This window comes from Dipodomys spectabilis, unplaced genomic scaffold, assembly GCF_019054845.1.
Source record: "Dipodomys spectabilis isolate Male_0828 unplaced genomic scaffold, ASM1905484v1 ptg000533l, whole genome shotgun sequence".
NCBI classification, from domain to species: Eukaryota; Metazoa; Chordata; class Mammalia; order Rodentia; family Heteromyidae; genus Dipodomys; species Dipodomys spectabilis.
In genome coordinates, this window is record NW_024871210.1 from 5,149,751 (window position 1) to 5,168,394 (window position 18,644).

Sequence of the window (18,644 nt, forward strand, 5' to 3'; positions counted from 1 at the left end):
AAGGAAAGGAAGGAAAGGAAAGGAAAGGAAAAGAAAGGAAAGGTGATCTTTCCTACCAACTCATTGCTAGTATAATCCCTGCTTTCTCAATATGGCCTTTTTTCCAGTGAAGTCTATGCTCTTCTATCTGACTGGCTTTGGAACCAGAATTATTCTTGCTTTCTACTTTTTACCAATTTGTGTGATTAGCAACCCTGATTTAGAGCCAGGAGATGAAAGAGGTAGCTTCATCCTTCATGTTCCACTTAGTAATGCTTTCTCTATATCACTCCCATAGATGAACATACTGGCCTTGGCTTTACTGTTTCAATGTTGTCCAATTTATAGAGTCTTCTATAGTGCATTCAACCTTTATATTTAAAAACAGTACTTCTCTTTTTTTTTTATTCCTCTTGTTCCCCTACTGTTAACTCATGTACACTTGGGAAATAATTCACAACACACACACTCAGACACACACACACACACACACACACACACACACATACACACACACAATTTCTGAGAATCTTCTTCCTACTTAAAATTGGCCTTAATTGGGGGAGGGGGAAGGATGGGAAGGGATGTGAAGGGTAAACAAAGGAGGAGGCTGCAATGCTTGGTAAGAAATGTATGCATTATCCTGCCCATGTAATTGTAACCCCTCTGTACAATATGTTCACAAATAAAATAATCAAAAAATTGGTCTTAATTTACGGAGCACTTACAAAATTTGAACTCAATGTACTACTGGTTAATGTTTTTATAAGCCATTTAAATTTCATATTTTCTCTTTACTATGTTGTCTCTGAAACACATGTTATCTCATGTCCAAAATATCCTTGTGCTATTCAGTGAAGCAAGAAAACATTAGTGTATATTAACACTTTTGAAAGAGCAGCAACATAGATTCTTATTGGAAGGAACTGTTACTCGAGGAGAGGAATTGAACATAGAGGATGACAAAGTTCAAGGTAATTTGTGCTCTCATTTTTACTGTAGAAGAAAAGAATCGAAGGCTTAAAGGAAACTTTGTTCCTGACTTTTTCGAGTGTGTTCATTACTCATATAAAACTTGTTTGTAAACTTCTAGTTAAGAGTATTACAAAAGGAAACTTTATGCAATTTGAAGGCCAACATCGACAAAAAGGAAATAACTTTGTTTTCAAAGTGTTCTACTGCAGAGAAACAAAATCAGGGAGGCATTAAAGTGCCTTTTGTGGGGAAATTTCAATCCTGAAATGATTCTCTTGTGGCCGGAATCAGTTATTAATTCCTATAGTCTGGCCCTGGATTCTCCATAGCAACAAGAATTCCAAAAAAGCAGGATCCAGTGAATTTAATTAGCAAAAGGAGATTCTTCTCAGACCAGTGCTGCTTTAAGAAGGGTCACCAAGATATATCTTGTGGCTTTTTTGTTTTTGCTTGATTGTTTAGTTTCTGCTGGTTCTGGGGCTTAAAACCAGGCTCTGGACCCTGTTCCGGTAGAGTTGACTTCTCTGTCCACCTGCCCCCACAGCTAGTACTCTACTGCTTGAGCCACAACTCCACTTATGTTTTTTCTTTTTAATTACAAGTATGAGTTTGACAGGCTCTCCATCCTGGGTTGGCTGTGAAATGAGATAAAAACTAAGACAAGAGACACCAATTGTATCAAGAGTTCTGCTTTGAACTGAGAAATATTAGTAGAAATTTATTATAAAGCTAATATTTGACAATTTTTGAAAGAGAATATGTCCAGAAAAGAAGCCATAGCTTTAATTCAGCAAAAGTAGGTGCACTAAATTATTTATTTTTCCGCTTGGGAAGATTACTATTGACATCATAGTTTGTCTTGGGGATAGGCAAAGTCATACTTTCTTTTTTTAATTTTTGGTCTTGGGGCTTGAACTCTGGTTCTGGGCATTATCCCTCAAAACTTCAGCTCAAGATGATTGCTCTATCACTTTATGTACCTCACTGCTTCCAGTTTTCTGGTGCTTACTTAATTGAAGATAAGATTCTCATGGACTTTCCTTCCCAGGGGGACTTTGAACCTCAATCCTCTGGTCTCAGCCTCCTGATTTGCGAGGATTACAGACATGAGTCACTGGGACCCAGCTCATATTTGCATTTGTGTGCACTTAATGACACTATGTAGACAAATCATGGAAATTCGAATGAAATAATGACATTGCATCTATTCAGAATAATTGAAATAGCAATAATTATGTCCTCTTTTTCGGTGTTAACTTAATGACTTATTCGCTATGGGACCCTTACATTATCATCCTATGCCTACTAGATAGGTGGACTTTATATCAGAAAATGTTCATAGACAAATAGAGAAAGACAGATTTTTAGAAAGCAAAAGTGATCGGGTATGAAAGATCAGCATAGAAGGAGATACAACTTGGTACGCAGAGGTTAAGAACTAGCGTAAGAGATTTTGAATGCTAAATGCAATGAGGAATAAGCCTCGATAAATAAGACTAATTCCTCAATATCCAAAAATGGTTCCATGGAACAGTTTCTGGATACCTTACTTACTATCATTTATTCCTTCCATCTGGAATTATTCCTTCTCTTTTGTCATAACTATTAACTACCTTCTGTGTTTTTGGTGCTATGCTTGACTAAAAAGATTTCTAAATCTCACTGCGATTAACCTTTTCATTGTAATTAGAAGTGACCACTCAAGAACCAGGAATCACTGGATTTCTAGGATTAATCATCACTTATTATCTAAGCACATTCCTGGCATTAATTGCCATGACCTAATGAACAATACTTTTTTTCAACACAGTAACCTAATATAGGTAAGCACATGAATTAGGGACTCTTGTCAGGTATCAGTATGGATGGAGCAATTATATATTCCAAGTATGGGTTTTTTATTTTGCATTTACTAATTAAATGACCTTTTTCTGCCAGTCCTGGGGTTTGAATTCAAGGCTTTTTTCCCCGCTCAAGGCTAGCAAACTACCACTTGAGCCACAGCTCCACTTCCAGTGTTTCTTTTTCTATTTATGTGGTACTGAGGAATTGAATTCAGGGTTCCATGCATGCTAGGCAATCACTGAACCATGAAGCCATATTTCCAGAGTCCTAAATGACTTTCTTAAGATGGTATTACATTTTCATTCCATTACACAGTATCACAATTTTGGCCAGGTGTTGAAAAGGAAGTATAAAACAATACTAAGTGCAGTAAGGCTGACATTCATGTCACATAACTAAGAAAGTACAGTTGAGACCCGCAGGACTCATAGAACTGTTGCATGTAGCATTATTATGTAAAACAGCATAAACAGTCAGCTCTCACATCCATATCATTCTGCTTCCACTTGCAAGGTCAAGAGCCAAATACTTAAGCCTTTTTTTTTTTTGGTTGAGAGTGTTTTCTAGGAAGGAAGGAGGAGGAGGTGGTAGGCGATAGTTGAAAAATATGTGCATTAGCTTACTCTCCATTTATTTCGCATTTTAAAAAGTGCTACTGATTAACTCCCATTTTTATCTAATTGACTATGCTCTCTGCACAAGACGCAGATAAATGTAGAAATTTATTCTTGTGGATAGTCACATGTAGTTAACAAAATATATTCATATAAAAAGAAAAGATCCTACATTACAAAGTATAAAGTTCTTCTCCTAGTATGGAAAAGATTGCTCCAGTTTTCTTTGAAATTTTATGAAGTCAGTATCACAATATTTTCTAATTCCTGTAACATCCAAGGCATGAAAACATGACTTGAAATTCTAATACTTTTATAAACAATGTTACATAATAGCTTTGTTCCTGCAGAGACATGTGTTGGAAAGTATTGTTGATTGTATTATGATACTCTTCTTTTTTCTCTTTTTCTCAAGTGTTACATATCTTTGCAAATAACTGTATGGCCTACATCAGCTTCCTGTAAGTGAGATTTCCCTCTAATCTGGAATGTCAAGATAGGTCATGTGACTTACTTCAGCTTAAAAAATTGAACCAGAAGCAAGCATTAAAAACTATTTCTGGAGGAAGATTTTTATCCCATTGTGTGTTCCTAAGAGATGATTGTTTCCCCATATCTGTAAGAGTAGCATATTTTGTGGCTCAAGTGGTAGAGTGCTAGCCTTGAACTGAAGAGCTGAGGGGCAGCGCCCAGGCTCAGAGTTCCGGCCCATGAACAAACCCAAAATAAATAAATAAATAAATAAACAAATAAAAGTAGCATATTTCCAGGGGACTCTTCCTTCAAATTATATTCTGGGAGTCTAAAGCATGGGAAATAAAGGCAAAACTCAAATGTAGCCTCATATAACACAGCAAAAACTAAGCTATTATTATAACATAATATCAATATGTGAGTTTCTTACCATCCTTGTATACCTTCATAAGAATTGACTATAGAACACCAGAATTTAACAAATTCTAAACAAGAAGTAAACATATAGATAGAATTTCCTGCTGGATGCTATTACATTTTGTCTATCAATAAGCATTCTCCATGTAGTCACTTGCATGTGGGGTTATCTTTTCTATAAATGAGTTTAATCACTCTTGAGCACGATATCTAATATCCACAATCATTATCCATAATTGTGATTGAGATGTGGAGAAACAAAATGCCTACATTTCTCCTTCATATTCACCTTCTCCTTTTTCTAATATGAATTATCATCCTTTCTCTAAAATCTCCTATTAATAAAGGATGAATGACTCATTGTGGATATTAAGCAAAAGGCATCCATGCATCAATTTCATTCTTTCAGAAATCACTTCAATAAATCACAGTGGCTCATAGAAGAATTAAAACATTATTTTCTTTCCTTCTCTGGTTTGCACCATAGTATCTGAACATGACTCTATGTATCTAAAAAGCTTGCTTTGGCTAAGCTTTTAAAAGGAATAAATAGGAATTTTTTGTTTGCTTTTGAGAGATCTGAAATAATGTTGCAATAACATTGTGTCTTGAGAGGCTAAACTTTATCAGAATATAAACCTAATGAAAAATAGCTGATTTTAAGATAAATAGCTTGTAGGTACATTTTGAAAGTGACATATACAAAGAGACATATTTTTTTTTCTTTTCCTCTCCATACTGATTCAACTTCAATAAGCAGTTCAAATAATTCAAATAGTTATGTTTATTTCAGAAATAGATTAGGCACAAGAAAGTTAGAAAAAGAGAACAAGAATTGGGTGATGCATTCTTTAAAAATAGCAGTCAAATAAATATAAACCATATTACCAAAAATAGCAGTCAAATGCTTTTGAAAAGAGAAACTTTAAACAGAGTGTATAAAAAGTGCCAGAATTGTTTCAGTAGCTGCTCTCTGGTATTTAAAGTTTCTAGGAGGTGACAATGTTTTAATCAGTATTACTTTCAGGGAATAATTTTATTTTTTTTTTAGTTAGATTTCAAAGAAGGAATATGTTGTTCAAATCTAATGAAAGTATAACAGGACATAGTAGAAAGAAAGCTACACATTCATTGTGGTAGGCACAAAAATACCTTCCCAAAACATCTATTGCCCCCAAATATGTAATCCCTCAAATGTAGATTTGGGTTAGCAGTAAAATAATCACCTTTCCTTACCCAAGGAATGCAAATTTGAATAACTATCACATGGAGGAACTATACTCAAATGGGTACTTAAATTTCCCAGATTTAGTTGGAAAGGGAAAGGATTGGGACCTAACCATCAGAAAGGTGTAAAGATGGTACACTAGAAAATGAAGAAAACACAGGGTTCCAGGAAGATGGCGGAGGAGAAGCTAGAGTCTAAACAAGCTCACTCATAGAAAGTAGTTTTAGAGTTCCAGTGAACAGTCCTAAGCCAGAGAATCACACCAAGTGTGCCATCACAGGACAGAGAGTCAGGCCAGAGAGGGAAAATCCAGGCAAGGAGATACATCTGAGCTCTTCTCAGTAGCCACCGCGGCAGCGGCAGCGGTGTCGGTGGCGATTGCAGGTCCCATAGTTGAGCCACAGAGAATCTGAACCAAGGAGCCAGACACAACAGGTAAGCAGATTCTACTCAACACCAGCAAGAACCAACAAGTAGCAGACACCTTTATCCTGCAGTTCACAGACCAGCGACGACCCAAGAACCAAGACTCTGTGTGAGTAGAAGCCTGATGTCCTCACTTCTTCTCAGGGAGAAGAGGAGGGAAGGCCACCCTTGCCCCCCTCCCACTACTGGAGATCTCCATCTTGGATACTGATAAAGCTCGGAGGAGCTACTAGCTCCAACTGAAGCCTTGAAATAAAATGAGTCATTTAGCAGGTCACAAGAACTTAACGGTGGTGTGACCTGCCAGACTCAGCTCCCCCCAGGAAAAAGTCACTCAGCTCGGGTAGCAGCCCTAGGAGTGGCTGTATTCACTGGGTAATCAGAGCCAGAATCTGCCCCTCCCTCTTCCAGCCTGGACAATCAATTGAAATTCAGTAAACAGAAACCCAGAGAATGCCTCCAGGCTGTGCTCTGTGAGTTTTTCACAAACTAGCCCCTGGGAAAAGCTACTGTCTGTTGAAAGGCCTCAACTCTACCCAGAACCTAGCCTCATCACTGCATCCCCCTCTTTTGTGATACTCAAAGCAGATCTGCCTCCCATTGAACTAGCCTGGGAGGAGGATTGCCAAATTCTGGGTAAAGCAGAGCATTTTTCTGCCTGTTCGAACAAACTGACTTAAGAAACCAACCAAGCCACAGGACCACAAGCAGACCAGAGACTCCAAGAGGCTGGTGACAGACACAAGGGAGATAGAGGATTTTTTCCACACCTCCCAATAAAATCAAAGAAATTTTTCTTCTTCTTCTTCTTTTTTTTTTTTCTTTTGGTACCTTATATAAATTTTTTTTTCTTTTCTAAAACATTTTTTAATCTTTAACTTTTGCCTTTTTTGGAAAAAAATTGTTTTCCAGTAACTTTTTTTTCCTCTTACAATTTTTATTTTAGGAATACCTGAGTGTGCGTTTTTTTCATTTTTTGTTTTCTTTCTCTCTTTTTTCTTTTTTAATTATCTTTTTGTTTTATGTTAAGCTCTACTTAACTTCTCATCTTTTTTCTTCCTTTCTTATGCTTTTCACCTTTTCCTCTCTTTCATTCTTCTTTATGTGATTTAATTCTTGTCCTGCACATCCTCAGATATACCCGTAGTTGACTATTAGACCCAATCCCCCATTGTGTAACACATAATCAACCAATTTATTACTCAATTCAAAACCTCTGAGACTTAAATTCCTTAATAGCAGTACTACCTCTGTATACCTATTTAATATTTTAATCATTTTTATTTTTAATTTTATCACATATCATTTATATCCATCCCCTTCTCTCAATGTATTCACGTTCTTCTCTAAATAGATTGTTTTGGTGTCTACATAATTTTATTAATTTTTACTTTTCTATTTTTTCTGGTCTCTTTTCTTTTCCCTTTCCCTTTCTTCTTTTTTTATTTCCCTCTACTTTCATCCTACCCAAACTATTTCCTGCTTTGAGATTAGGACTTAGTTAACTCTCCCTGTGCCTTCCCACATCACTCTATTCCTATTTTTTAGCCACATCTCTCCCTAACCCTAATAATTTCTGGTTTTCCAAATTCTTTTTTTTTTTTTTTTTTTTTTTTAAATTTTATTTTATTTTATTTGAGAACATACTGTACAGAGGGGTTACAATTACATGGGCAGGATAATGCATACATTTCTTACCAAGCATTGCATCCTCCTCCTTTGTTTACCCTTCACCTCCCTTCCCAGCCTCCCCCTTCCCTCCCACCCAATCATACCCCCCCTCCCCCCCCCACCGACATTGTAAAGCTGGTTTTGACATGACATTTTGTACTTCTCATTGTTGCAACAGGTCCACCTGAATCCTTAAACGACTTGTTTGTCCCCGTCTCCTCCACATGTTATACTGACATCAAATATAGTGAAAGCAGGGGTTACACTGTGGGGGAGGGACACACAAAGCAACAAAGAAATAATCTTATAAATGCATTAGAAACACATGCATGAAAGAAACAAAAACATTAAAATACATATTTGAGGTTTTGTTTTCCTAACATCACATTATCTGACTTTTTCCGCTTGACTCATACCTATACTAGATATTGCAAATAAGGGAAACCATGGGACCTATGTTTCTTTGGGCCTGGCTTACTTCACTTAATATAATTTTTTCCAAGCCTTTCCATTTCCTAACAAATGGGGCAATGTCATTCTTTCTGATGGAGGCATAGAATTCCATTGTGTATATATACCACATCTTCTTGATCCATTCATCTACTGAGGGGCATCTGGGTTGGTTCCATATCTTAGCTATGGTAAATAATGCTGCAATAAACATAGTTGTGCTGGTAGCTTTAGTGTGGCCTTGTTTGTGATCATTTGGGTAAATGCCCAAAAGTGGGATTGCTGGGTCGTTGGGGAGCTCTATGTGGAGTCTTTTGAGGAACCTCCATACTGCTTTCCAAAGTGGTTGAACAAGTTTACATTCCCACCAACAATGAAGTAAGGTTCCTTTCTGTCCACATCCCCTCCAGCATCTGTTGTTGTTAGAGTTCTTGATTTTTGCTGTTCTAACTGGAGTGAGGTGATATCTCAATGTTGTTTTGATTTGCATTTCTTTTATGGCTAGGGATGTTGAACATTTCTTCATGTGTCTATTGGCCATCCTTCTTTCTTCTTCAGAGAAGCTTCTCTTTAAGTCTTTCGCCCACTTACTTATTGGGCAGTTGTTTCTTTGAGGATTTGTTGTTGGGTGGTTTAATTTTTTGAGTTCCAAGTATATTTTAGATATGAGACCCTTGTCCGTTGTATGGCTAGTAAAGATCTTCTCCCATTCCGTGGGCTTTCTATTGATCTTGCTAGCTATGTCATTTGCCCTGCAGAAGCTCTGCAACCTTATACAATCCCATTTGTCCAGCCTTTCTTTGATTTGTTGTGTTTCCGGGTCTCTATTCAGAAAATTTCGGCCTGAGCCAAGGAGACCCAGGGTTTCTCCTATTCCATCCTGTAATGTTTTCAGAGTGTCTGCTTTGAGTTCAAGGTCTTTGATCCATTTGGAGTTGATTCTGGTGCAGGGTGATATATAAGGATCTAGCTTTAGTTTTCTACATGTAGTTAACCAGTTTTGCCAGCACCATTTACTGAAGAGGCTGTCTGTCTTCCATTCTATTGTTTTAGCTCCCTTATCGAAGATTAGATGGCTATAGGTCTGTAGGTTCGTTTCTGGGTTTTCAATTCTATTCCATTGGTCCTGAGGTCTGTTCTTATGCCAATACCAAGCTGTTTTGATTACTATGGCTTTATAGTAGAGTTTGAAATTTGGTATTGATATTCCTCCAGCAGTATTCTTTCCGTTGAGGAGCGTTTTTGCTATTCGGGGTCTTTTATTGTTCCATATGAATTTTTGGATTGCCTCTTCTATTTCCTTGAAGAATGAGGGTGGAATTTTGATAGGTATTGCGTTGAATTTGTAGATAGCCTTGGGCAGTATTGCCATTTTCACGATGTTAATCTTTCCAATCCAGGAGCATGGGAGGTTTTGCCATTTTTTAAGTTCTGTGTTGATTTCCTTTTTCAAGATTTTAAAGTTTTCATCATAGAGGTCCTTCACTTCTTTAGTTAAGTTAATTCCTAGGTATTTTATTTTTTGTGAGGCTATTACAAATGGAGTTGCTTTCCTAATTTCAGCCACACTTTTCTCATTGTTGGCATACAGAAAAGCCATTGATTTTTGGGGGTTAATTTTATAACCTGCTACTTTGCCAAAGTTTTGAATCAGCTTGAGTAATTTGGGAGTGGAGTCTATGGGATTCTTTAAATACAAGATCATGTCATCTGCAAAGAGGGAGAGTTTTATTTCTTCTTTCCCTATTTGGATCCCCTTTATGTCTGCATCTTGTCTTATTGCTGTACCTAGGCATTCTAATACTAGATTGAAGAGAAGTGGAGAGAGTGGGCATCCTTGTCTTGTTCCTGAGTTAAGAGGAAATGGCTTTAGTTTTTCACCATTGAGTATAATGCTGGCTGTAGGTTTGTCATATACAGCCTTTATTGTATTGAGGAATGTTCCATGGATTCCTAATTTTTCCAAAACCTTCATCATAAAGGGGTGTTGGATCTTGTCAAATGCTTTTTCTGCGTCTATTGAGATAACCATGTGGTTCTTATTCTTGCTCCTGTTGATGTGATGAATAATATTAATTGATTTGCGTATATTGAACCAGCTTTGCATCCCTGAAATGAATCCTGTTTGATCGTGGTGTATGATTTTTTGGATGAATTGTTGAAGTCGATTGGCCAAAATTTTGTTGAGAAGTTTCGCATCAATGTTCATCAAAGAAATGGGTCTATACTTCTCTTTCTTTGATGAGTTCCTACCTGGTTTTGGGATGAGGGTTATGATGGCTTCATAGAATGTGTTCGGTAGTGAGCTTTCTCTTTCAATTTCATTGAAGAGTTGGAGGAGAATTGGTGTGAGCTCTGCTTTGAAGGCCTTGTAAAATTCCGCTGTAAAACCATCTGGTCCTGGACTTTTCTTAGCTGGGAGGTCTCTTATTGCTGTTTCTATTTCAATGCTTGATATGGGCCTGTTAAGATAGTTTACCTCATCTTGGTTTAGTTTTGGCATGTCAATATTTGCTAGGAAGAGGTCCATTTCTGTCAAGTTCTCAAACTTATTAGCATAAAGTTTTGAGAAGTATTCCCTTATAATGTTCTGAATCTTGCTTGTTTCCATGGTGATGTTTCCATTCTCATCTCTGAGTTTATTAATTTGGGTGTGTTCTCTTCTTTTTCTGATAAGATTTGCTAAGGGTCTGTCAATTTTGTTAAGTTTTTCGAAGAACCAACTCTTTGTTTTCTTGATTCTTTCTATAGTTTTTTTGGATTCTAATTCATTTAATTCTGATTTAATTTTGATTATTTCTTTCCGTCTACTGGATTGGGGTTTATCTTGCTGCTCTTTTTCAAGGAGGTTTAGATGTGTCATTAAATTGTTAGTTTCAGATCTCTCCAATTTGTTGATGTAGGAGCTCAGAGCTATAAACTTGCCTCTGAGTACTGCCTTTGCTGTGTCCCAGAGGAGCTGGTTTTTTGTGTGTTCATTTTTGTTGAATAGCATGAACATTTGAATTTCCTTTCTAATCTCTTCCATGACCCACTCATGATTCAGCAGTGTGTTGTTCAGCCTCCATGTGATACCGGACTTTCTTTGGTGGCTTTTGGTGTTGAGTTCTAACTTTATTCCCTTGTGGTCAGAGAGAATGCAAGGTATAACTTCAATGTTTCTGAATTTAGACAAGTTTGCTTTGTGGCCTAAAATGTGGTCTATTTTAGAAAACGTTCCATGTGCTGCTGAGAAAAACGTGTATTCTGATGCTGCTGGGTGAAATGTTCGGTAAATGTCTGTTAAGTCTAGTTGATCTATGCAGCTGTTTAGATCTGCGGTTTCTCTGTTGAGTTTTTGCCGAGTTGATCTATCTAGTGGGGAGAGTGGTGTGTTAAAATCCCCAACGATTAATGTCTTTGGATCTATATGGGATTTGAGGGAAAGTAGTGTTTCTTTGATAAATTTGGGTGCTCCATTGTTTGGCGAATAGATATTTAGAATTGTAATATCCTCCTGAAGGAGAGATCCTTTAATTAGTATGTAGCGACCCTCTTTATCTCTTTTCATGAATTTTAATTTGAAGTCTATTTTATCTGATATTAGGATTGCAACTCCCGCCTGTTTATGCGGTCCGTTTGTTTGGTAGATTTTGTTCCAGCCTTTAACATTGAAAATGTGTTTGTTTTTATGGGCAAGATGTGACTCCTGCAGGCAGCAGATAGAAGGGTCTTGTTTTTTAATCCAACTAGACAGTCTATGTCGATTAATTGGAGAGTTCAGTCCGTTAACATTAAGAGATAGGACTGAGAGGTATTTGGGAGTTCCTGCCATGTTATCTACCTTCTTGGGGGCTGCGAAACCTGGGTTCTTCCTATGGTTCTTGGATTCTCAGTTTGGGTGCAGTTTCTTGGCCTTTATTGCGGTCTTGTTGGTTTTCTATGTGTAGGACATCTTTAAGAATCTTTTGTAGGGCTGGTTTGGTGGAGATGTATTGTTTCAATTTTTCTTTGCTATGGAAGGCTTTTATTTGGCCTTCAGTTATGAAGGAGAGTTTAGCTGGGTACAGTATTCTTGGTTGATAGTTGTTTGTTTTTAGGGCATGGCATACATCATTCCAGGCTCTTCTTGCTTTGATTGTCTCTGCTGAGAAATCTGAGGTGATTCTAATTGGTTTCCCTTTATAAGTGATTACCCTTTTCTCCCTGACAGCTTTAAGGATCTTTTCCTTGTTCTGAGTTGATCCTGTGTGGATTATAATGTGACGGTGGGATGTCCTATTCTGGTCTGGTCTATTTGGGGTTCTAAAGGCTTCTTGTATCTGGACAGGCCTATCTTTTTGCATGTTTGGGAAGTTCTCTGCTAGGATCCTGTTAAACAGATTTCCTAGACCATTAACTTCTGTTTCTAGGTGTTCCTCTACACCCATTATCCTTAGATTAGGCCTTCTGATGGTGTCTTCCAGGTGTTGGATAGATCTATCATATTTCTTGGACTTGTCTTGGATGGTTGTATGTTCTTTCTCTATAATATCTAGGCTGTCTTCAATCCCTGAGATTCGATCTTCTGCATGGTCTAACCTGCTGTCAAGACTCTCTACTTTGTTTTTTATCTCTTTTCCTTCTAGTTGGTCAGCTTTGATGGCTTCAAGTTCTTTGTTGAAGCTCTGTTTTAGGTCTTGTATGAATTTCTTTACTTCCTTAATTTGGTGTTCAGTGTTTGTCCTCAAATCACTTAGTTGATTGGTTATGGTTTCTTTGGGCTCCCATTCCTTCTGTTGGGTTCCATTCAGCATTCCCTTTGTGGTCTCCCTGACTTCCTTCAGCTCTTTGTTAATGGATTCCATGAATGCCTTTAGTGATCTTTGTGTGTTCTCTACCTGGTCTCTCAATTCCTGTATTACTCTTTGATTAGCTTCCTCCCGTTCGTGGGATTCCTGCAGATCTCTTTGAGTGTTCTCAGCCTGCTCACGCCATTCCTCCCTTTCTCTTTGAGTATTCTCAAGTTGTTCACGCAAATCCTGTATCAGTTTTTGAGTAGCTTCCTCACGCTTATGATATTCCTGTATAAACTTCTGGGATGCCTCCTCTCTCTCCCTATCACGCTCATACAGAGTCCTTTGTACGTTGTCAAACTTTTCATTTATCATGTTTGCCACCAGTGTTTGTAGAGCTGTTTGGGAACTCTCCTCTGGATTATTCATTATCTGTTCTAACCCCTGATTATCAGGATTGGGAATTGAGATACCCGAATTTGCCATTTTTCTTGTGTTTTTCCGGCTTACTCTGCCCATTTGAGATGAAGATAGCACCAGTTTTGTGCTAGAACACTATCTTAAGGCAACCATCAACCAAAGTTTGCATTTGTACAGTCAATAGTCTACAGATACAATCTAGTTCAACAGATACATCTATTCGACATCAAACAACTATATGTTAAAGAACTTCGAACTGCAGAGAAGAATTTGGAAAGCCAGAAATTATTAGGGTTAGGAAGAGATGTGGGTAAAAAATAGGAATAGATTGGTGTGGGGAGGCACAGGGAGAGTTAACTATGTCCTAATCACAATGCAGGAAATAGGTTGGGTAGGATGTAAGTAGAGAGAGAGAGAAAAAGAAGAAAGGGAAAGGGGAATGAAAAGAGACCAGAAAAAAAAATAGAAACGTAAAAATTAATGTTATTTTAGAGATTAAAAGACCATCTATTTATAGAGGAATATGAATATGTTGAGAGAAAGGGAGGGACATAGAGGAGATGAGAAAAACTTTAAAAAAATGCTTAAAATATTGTATAGGTATAAAGTACTGCTATTAGTGAATTTAAGTCTCAGAGGTTTTGAATTGAGTAATAAGTTTGTGGATTAAGTGTGTACACAATGGGGGATAGGGTCTACTGGTTAACTACGGGTTTATCTGAGGATGTGCAGGACAAGAGTTAAGTCACATAAAGATGAACAAAGAGGAAAAGATGGAAAGGATAGGAAAGTGAGAAGAAAAGATCAGAAGTTCAGTAGAGCTAGAAAAAAAAACAAAAAGATAATTAAGAATGAAAGAAAAAGAGAAAGAAGACAAGAAAAGAAAAGAAAACACACATTCACGTATTCCTAAAATAAAAATTATAAGAGGAGAAAAAAAAAAAAGTTAATGGAAAACAATTATTTTTTCAGAAGAGGCAAAAATTAAAGATTAATAAAAGTTTTAGAAAAGCAAAAAAAAATTTTTATATATATATAAGGTAACAAAAAACGAAAAAAAACAAAACAAGAAAAAGAAAAAAAGAAAAGAAGAAGAAGAAAAAAAAAGTTCTTTGATTTTTTTTTTTTTTTTGGGGAGGGGTGGGAAGTGTCCTGTATCTCCCTTTTGTCTGTAACCAGAGTCTGGTTGGAGTCTCTGGTCAGCTTGAGGTCCTGTGGCTTGATTGGTTTCTTAAGTCAGTTTGTTGGAACAGGCAGGAAAATGCTCTGTTTACCCAAGATTTTGAGATCCCCCTCCCAGGTTAGTTTACTGGGAGGGTGATCTGCTTTGAGAATCACAAAAGAGGGGGATGCAGTGATGAGGCTAGGTTCTGGGTAGAGTTGAGGTCTTTCAAGGAACAGTAGCTTTTCCCTGGGGCTATTTTGTGAAAAAAAACTCACAGCACCCAGCCTGGAGCCATTCTCAGGGTTTCTGTTTTTCAATTGATTGTGGTGGCTGCTAGAGGGAGGGGCAGCCTCTGGCTCTGGCCACCCAGCGAGGAGAGCCACTCCAGTGGCTGGTGCCTGAGCTGGGCGACCCCTCCCTGGATGGAACTGAGTCTGTGAGGTCACCTCGCCGCCAAGTTCCTGTGACCTGCCAAATGACTAGCTCTATTCCAAGGCCTGAGCTGGAGCTAGCCGCTCCTCCGAGCTTTGTCGGTATCCAAGATGGAGATCACCGGTGCTGGGGGGGGAGGGGTGGCCTTCCCTCCTCTGCTCCCAGAGGAGTGAGGAAGTGGGGCTTCTACTCACGCGGAGTCTTGGATCTCGGGTCGTCTCTGGTCTGCAAAGTGCAGGATGAAGTTGTCCGCTCCTTGTCGGTTCTTGCTGGTGTTGAGTAGAATCCGCTCGTCCGCTGCGTCTGGCTCCTTCGTCCCGGACTGCGTCTCAGGTATGCCTCCGCGGCGGTGGTCGCCGCTGCGACCCTGCCGCCGCAGCGGCAGCTGCTCAGATGTGTCTGCTTGGCTTCCCCTCTCTTGACTAACTCTCTGTCCTGTGATGGCACACTTGGTGTGATTCTCTGGCTTGGGACTGTTCACTGGAACTCTGAAACTGTTTTCTATGCAAGAGCTTGTTCAGATTCCAGCTTCTCCTCCGCCATCTTCCCGGAACTCCCCTCCAAATTCTTCTTTGCAGTTTGTAGCCCATTTACATATAATTGTTTGATGTTGAATAGATGTATCTGTTGAACTCGATTGTATCTGTAGACTGTTGACTGTGCAAATTCAGACTTTGGTTGATGCTTGCCTTAAGATAGAGTTCCAGCACAAAACTGGTGCTATATTCATCTCAAATGGGTAGAGTAAGCCAGAAAAACACAAGAAAAATGGTAAAACCGGGTATATCAACTGCCATTCATGATAATCAGGGGACAGAACATATAATGAATAATCCAGAGGAGAGTTCCCAAATAGTTCTACAAACACTGCTGGCAAACTTGCTAAATGAAAAGATTGAAAACATAAAAAGAAATCTGTATGAGCGTGATAGGTAGAGAGAGGAGGCAATCCAAAAGTATATACAGGAATTTCATAAGTGTGAGGAAGCTATTCAAAAACTGATACAGGATTTGCATGAGTAGCTTGAGAATACTCATAGAGAAAGGCAGGAATGGCATGAGCAGGCTGAGAACACTCAAAGAGAACAACAGGAATCCCACGTACTGGGGGAAGCTAATCAAAGAGTAATACAGGAATTGAGAGAGCAGGAAGAGAATACACAAAGATCAATAAAGGGATTCATGGAATCCATTAACAAGGAGCTGAAGGAAGTCAGGGAGACAACAAATGGAATGCTGAATGGAATCCAACAGAAGGAATGGGAGTCCAAGGAAACCATAACCAATCAACTACGTGATTTGAGAATAAACACTGAACCCCAAGTTAAGGAAGTAAAGAAGCTCATACAAGATCTAAACCAAAGCTTCAACAAAGAATTTGAAGCCATCAAAGCTGACCAATTAGAAAGAAAAGAGATGGAAAACAAAGTAGAAAGTCTTGACAGCAGTTTAGACCATGCAAAATATCGAATCTCAGGGATTGAAGAAAGCCTAGATATTACAGAGAAAGAACATACAATCATCCAAGACAAGTCCAAGAAATATGATAGATCTATCCAACACTTGGAAGACACCATCAGAATGCCTAATCTAAGGATAATGTGTGTAGAGGAACACCTAGAAAGAGAAGTTAATGGTCTAGGAAATTTAACAGGATCCTAGCAGAGAACTTCCCAAACATGCAAAAAGATAGGCCTATTCCGATACAAGAAACTTTTAGAACCCCAAATAGACCAGACCAGAATAGGACATCCCACTGTCACATTATAATCCACACCGGATCTACTCAGACCAAGGAAAAGATCCTTAAATCTGTGAAGGAGAAAAGATTAATCACCTATAAAGGAAAGCCAATTAGGATCAGCTCAGATTTCTCAGCAGAGACAATCAAAGCAAGAAGAGCCTGGAATGATGTATGCCAAGCCCTAAAAACAAACAACTATCAACCAAGAATACTGTACCCAGCTAAACTCTCCTTCATAACTGAAGGCCAAATAAAAACCTTCCATAGCAAAGAAAAATTGAAACAATACATTTCCACCTAACCAGCCCTACAAAAGATTCTTAAAGATGTCCTACACGTGGAATACCAACAAGACCACAATAAAAGCGAAGAAAGTGCACTCAAACACTGAGAATCCAAGAACCATAGGAAGAACCCAGTTTTCGCAGCCCCCAAGAAGGTGGTTTACATGGCAGGAACTCCCAAATACCTCTCAGTCCTATCTCTTAACGTTAACGGACTGAACTCTCCAATTAAGCGACATAGACTGTCTAGTTGGATTAAGAAAACAAGATCCTTCAATCTGCTGCCTTCAGGAGTCACATCTTGCCTGTAAAAACAAACACATTTTCAATGTTAAAGGCTGGAACAAAATCTACCAACAAAAAGGCCCCCATAAAAAGGCAAGAGTTGCAATCATAATATCAGATAAAATATACTTCAAATTAAAATTCATGAGAAGAAATAAAGAAGGTCGCTACAGACTAATTAACGGATCTCTCCTTCAGGAGGATATTACAATTCTAAATATCTATTCACAAAACAATGGAGCACCCAAATTTATCCAAGAAACACTACTTTCCTTCAAATCCCATATAGATCCAAAGACATTAATTGTTGGGGATTTTAACACACCACTCTCCCCAGTAGATAGGTCAACTCGGAAAAACTCAACAGAGAAACTGCAGATCTGAACAGCTGAATAGATCAACTAGATTTAACAGACATCTACTGAACATTTCACCCAGCAACATCAGAATACACATTTTTCTCAGCAGCACATGGAACATTTTCTAAATAGAACACATTTTAGGCCACAAAGCAAACTTGTCTAAATTCAGAAATATTGAAGTTATACCTTGCATTCTCTCTTACTACAAGGGAATAAAATTAGAACTCAACACCAAAAGCAACCAAAGAGATTCCGGTATCACCTTGAGGCTGAACAACACACTACTGAATCACGAGTGGGTCATGGAAGATATTAAAAAGGAAATTCAAATGTTCATGCTATTCAACAAAAATGAACACACAAATTACCAGCTCATCTGGGACACAGCAAAGGCAGTATTCAGAGGCAAGTTTATAGCTCTGAGCTCCTACACCAACAAATTGGAGAGATCTGAAACCAACAATTTAATGACACATTTAAACCTCCTTGAAAAAGAGCAGCAAGATAAATCCAAATCCAGTAGATGGAAAGAAATAACTAAAATTAAATAAGAGTTAAATGAATTAATATTCAAAAAAACTATAGAAAGAATCAACAAAACAAGGAGTTGGTTCTTCGAAAAAATTAACAAAATTGACAGACCCTTAGCAAATTTTATCAGAAAAAGAAGAGAACACACCCAAATAAATAAACTCAGAGATGAGAATGGAAACATCACCACGGAAACAACCAAGATTCAGAACATTATAAGGGAATATTTCTCAAAACTTTATGCTAATAAGTTTGAGAACTTGACAGAAAAGGACCTTTTTCTAGCAAATATTGCCATGCTAAAACTAAACCAAGATAAGTTAAACCATCTTAACAGGCCCATGTAAAGCATTGAAATACAAACAGCAATAAGAGACCTCCCATCTAAGAAATGTCCAGGAACAGATGGCTTTACAACAGAATTATACAATGCCTTCAATGGAGAGCTCACACCAATACTCATCCAACTCTTCAAATGAAATTGAAAGAGAGAGTTTACTACCGAACACATTCTATGAAGCCATCATAACCCTCATCCCCAAACCAGGCAGAGACTCATCAAAGAAAGAGAACTATAGACCCATTTCT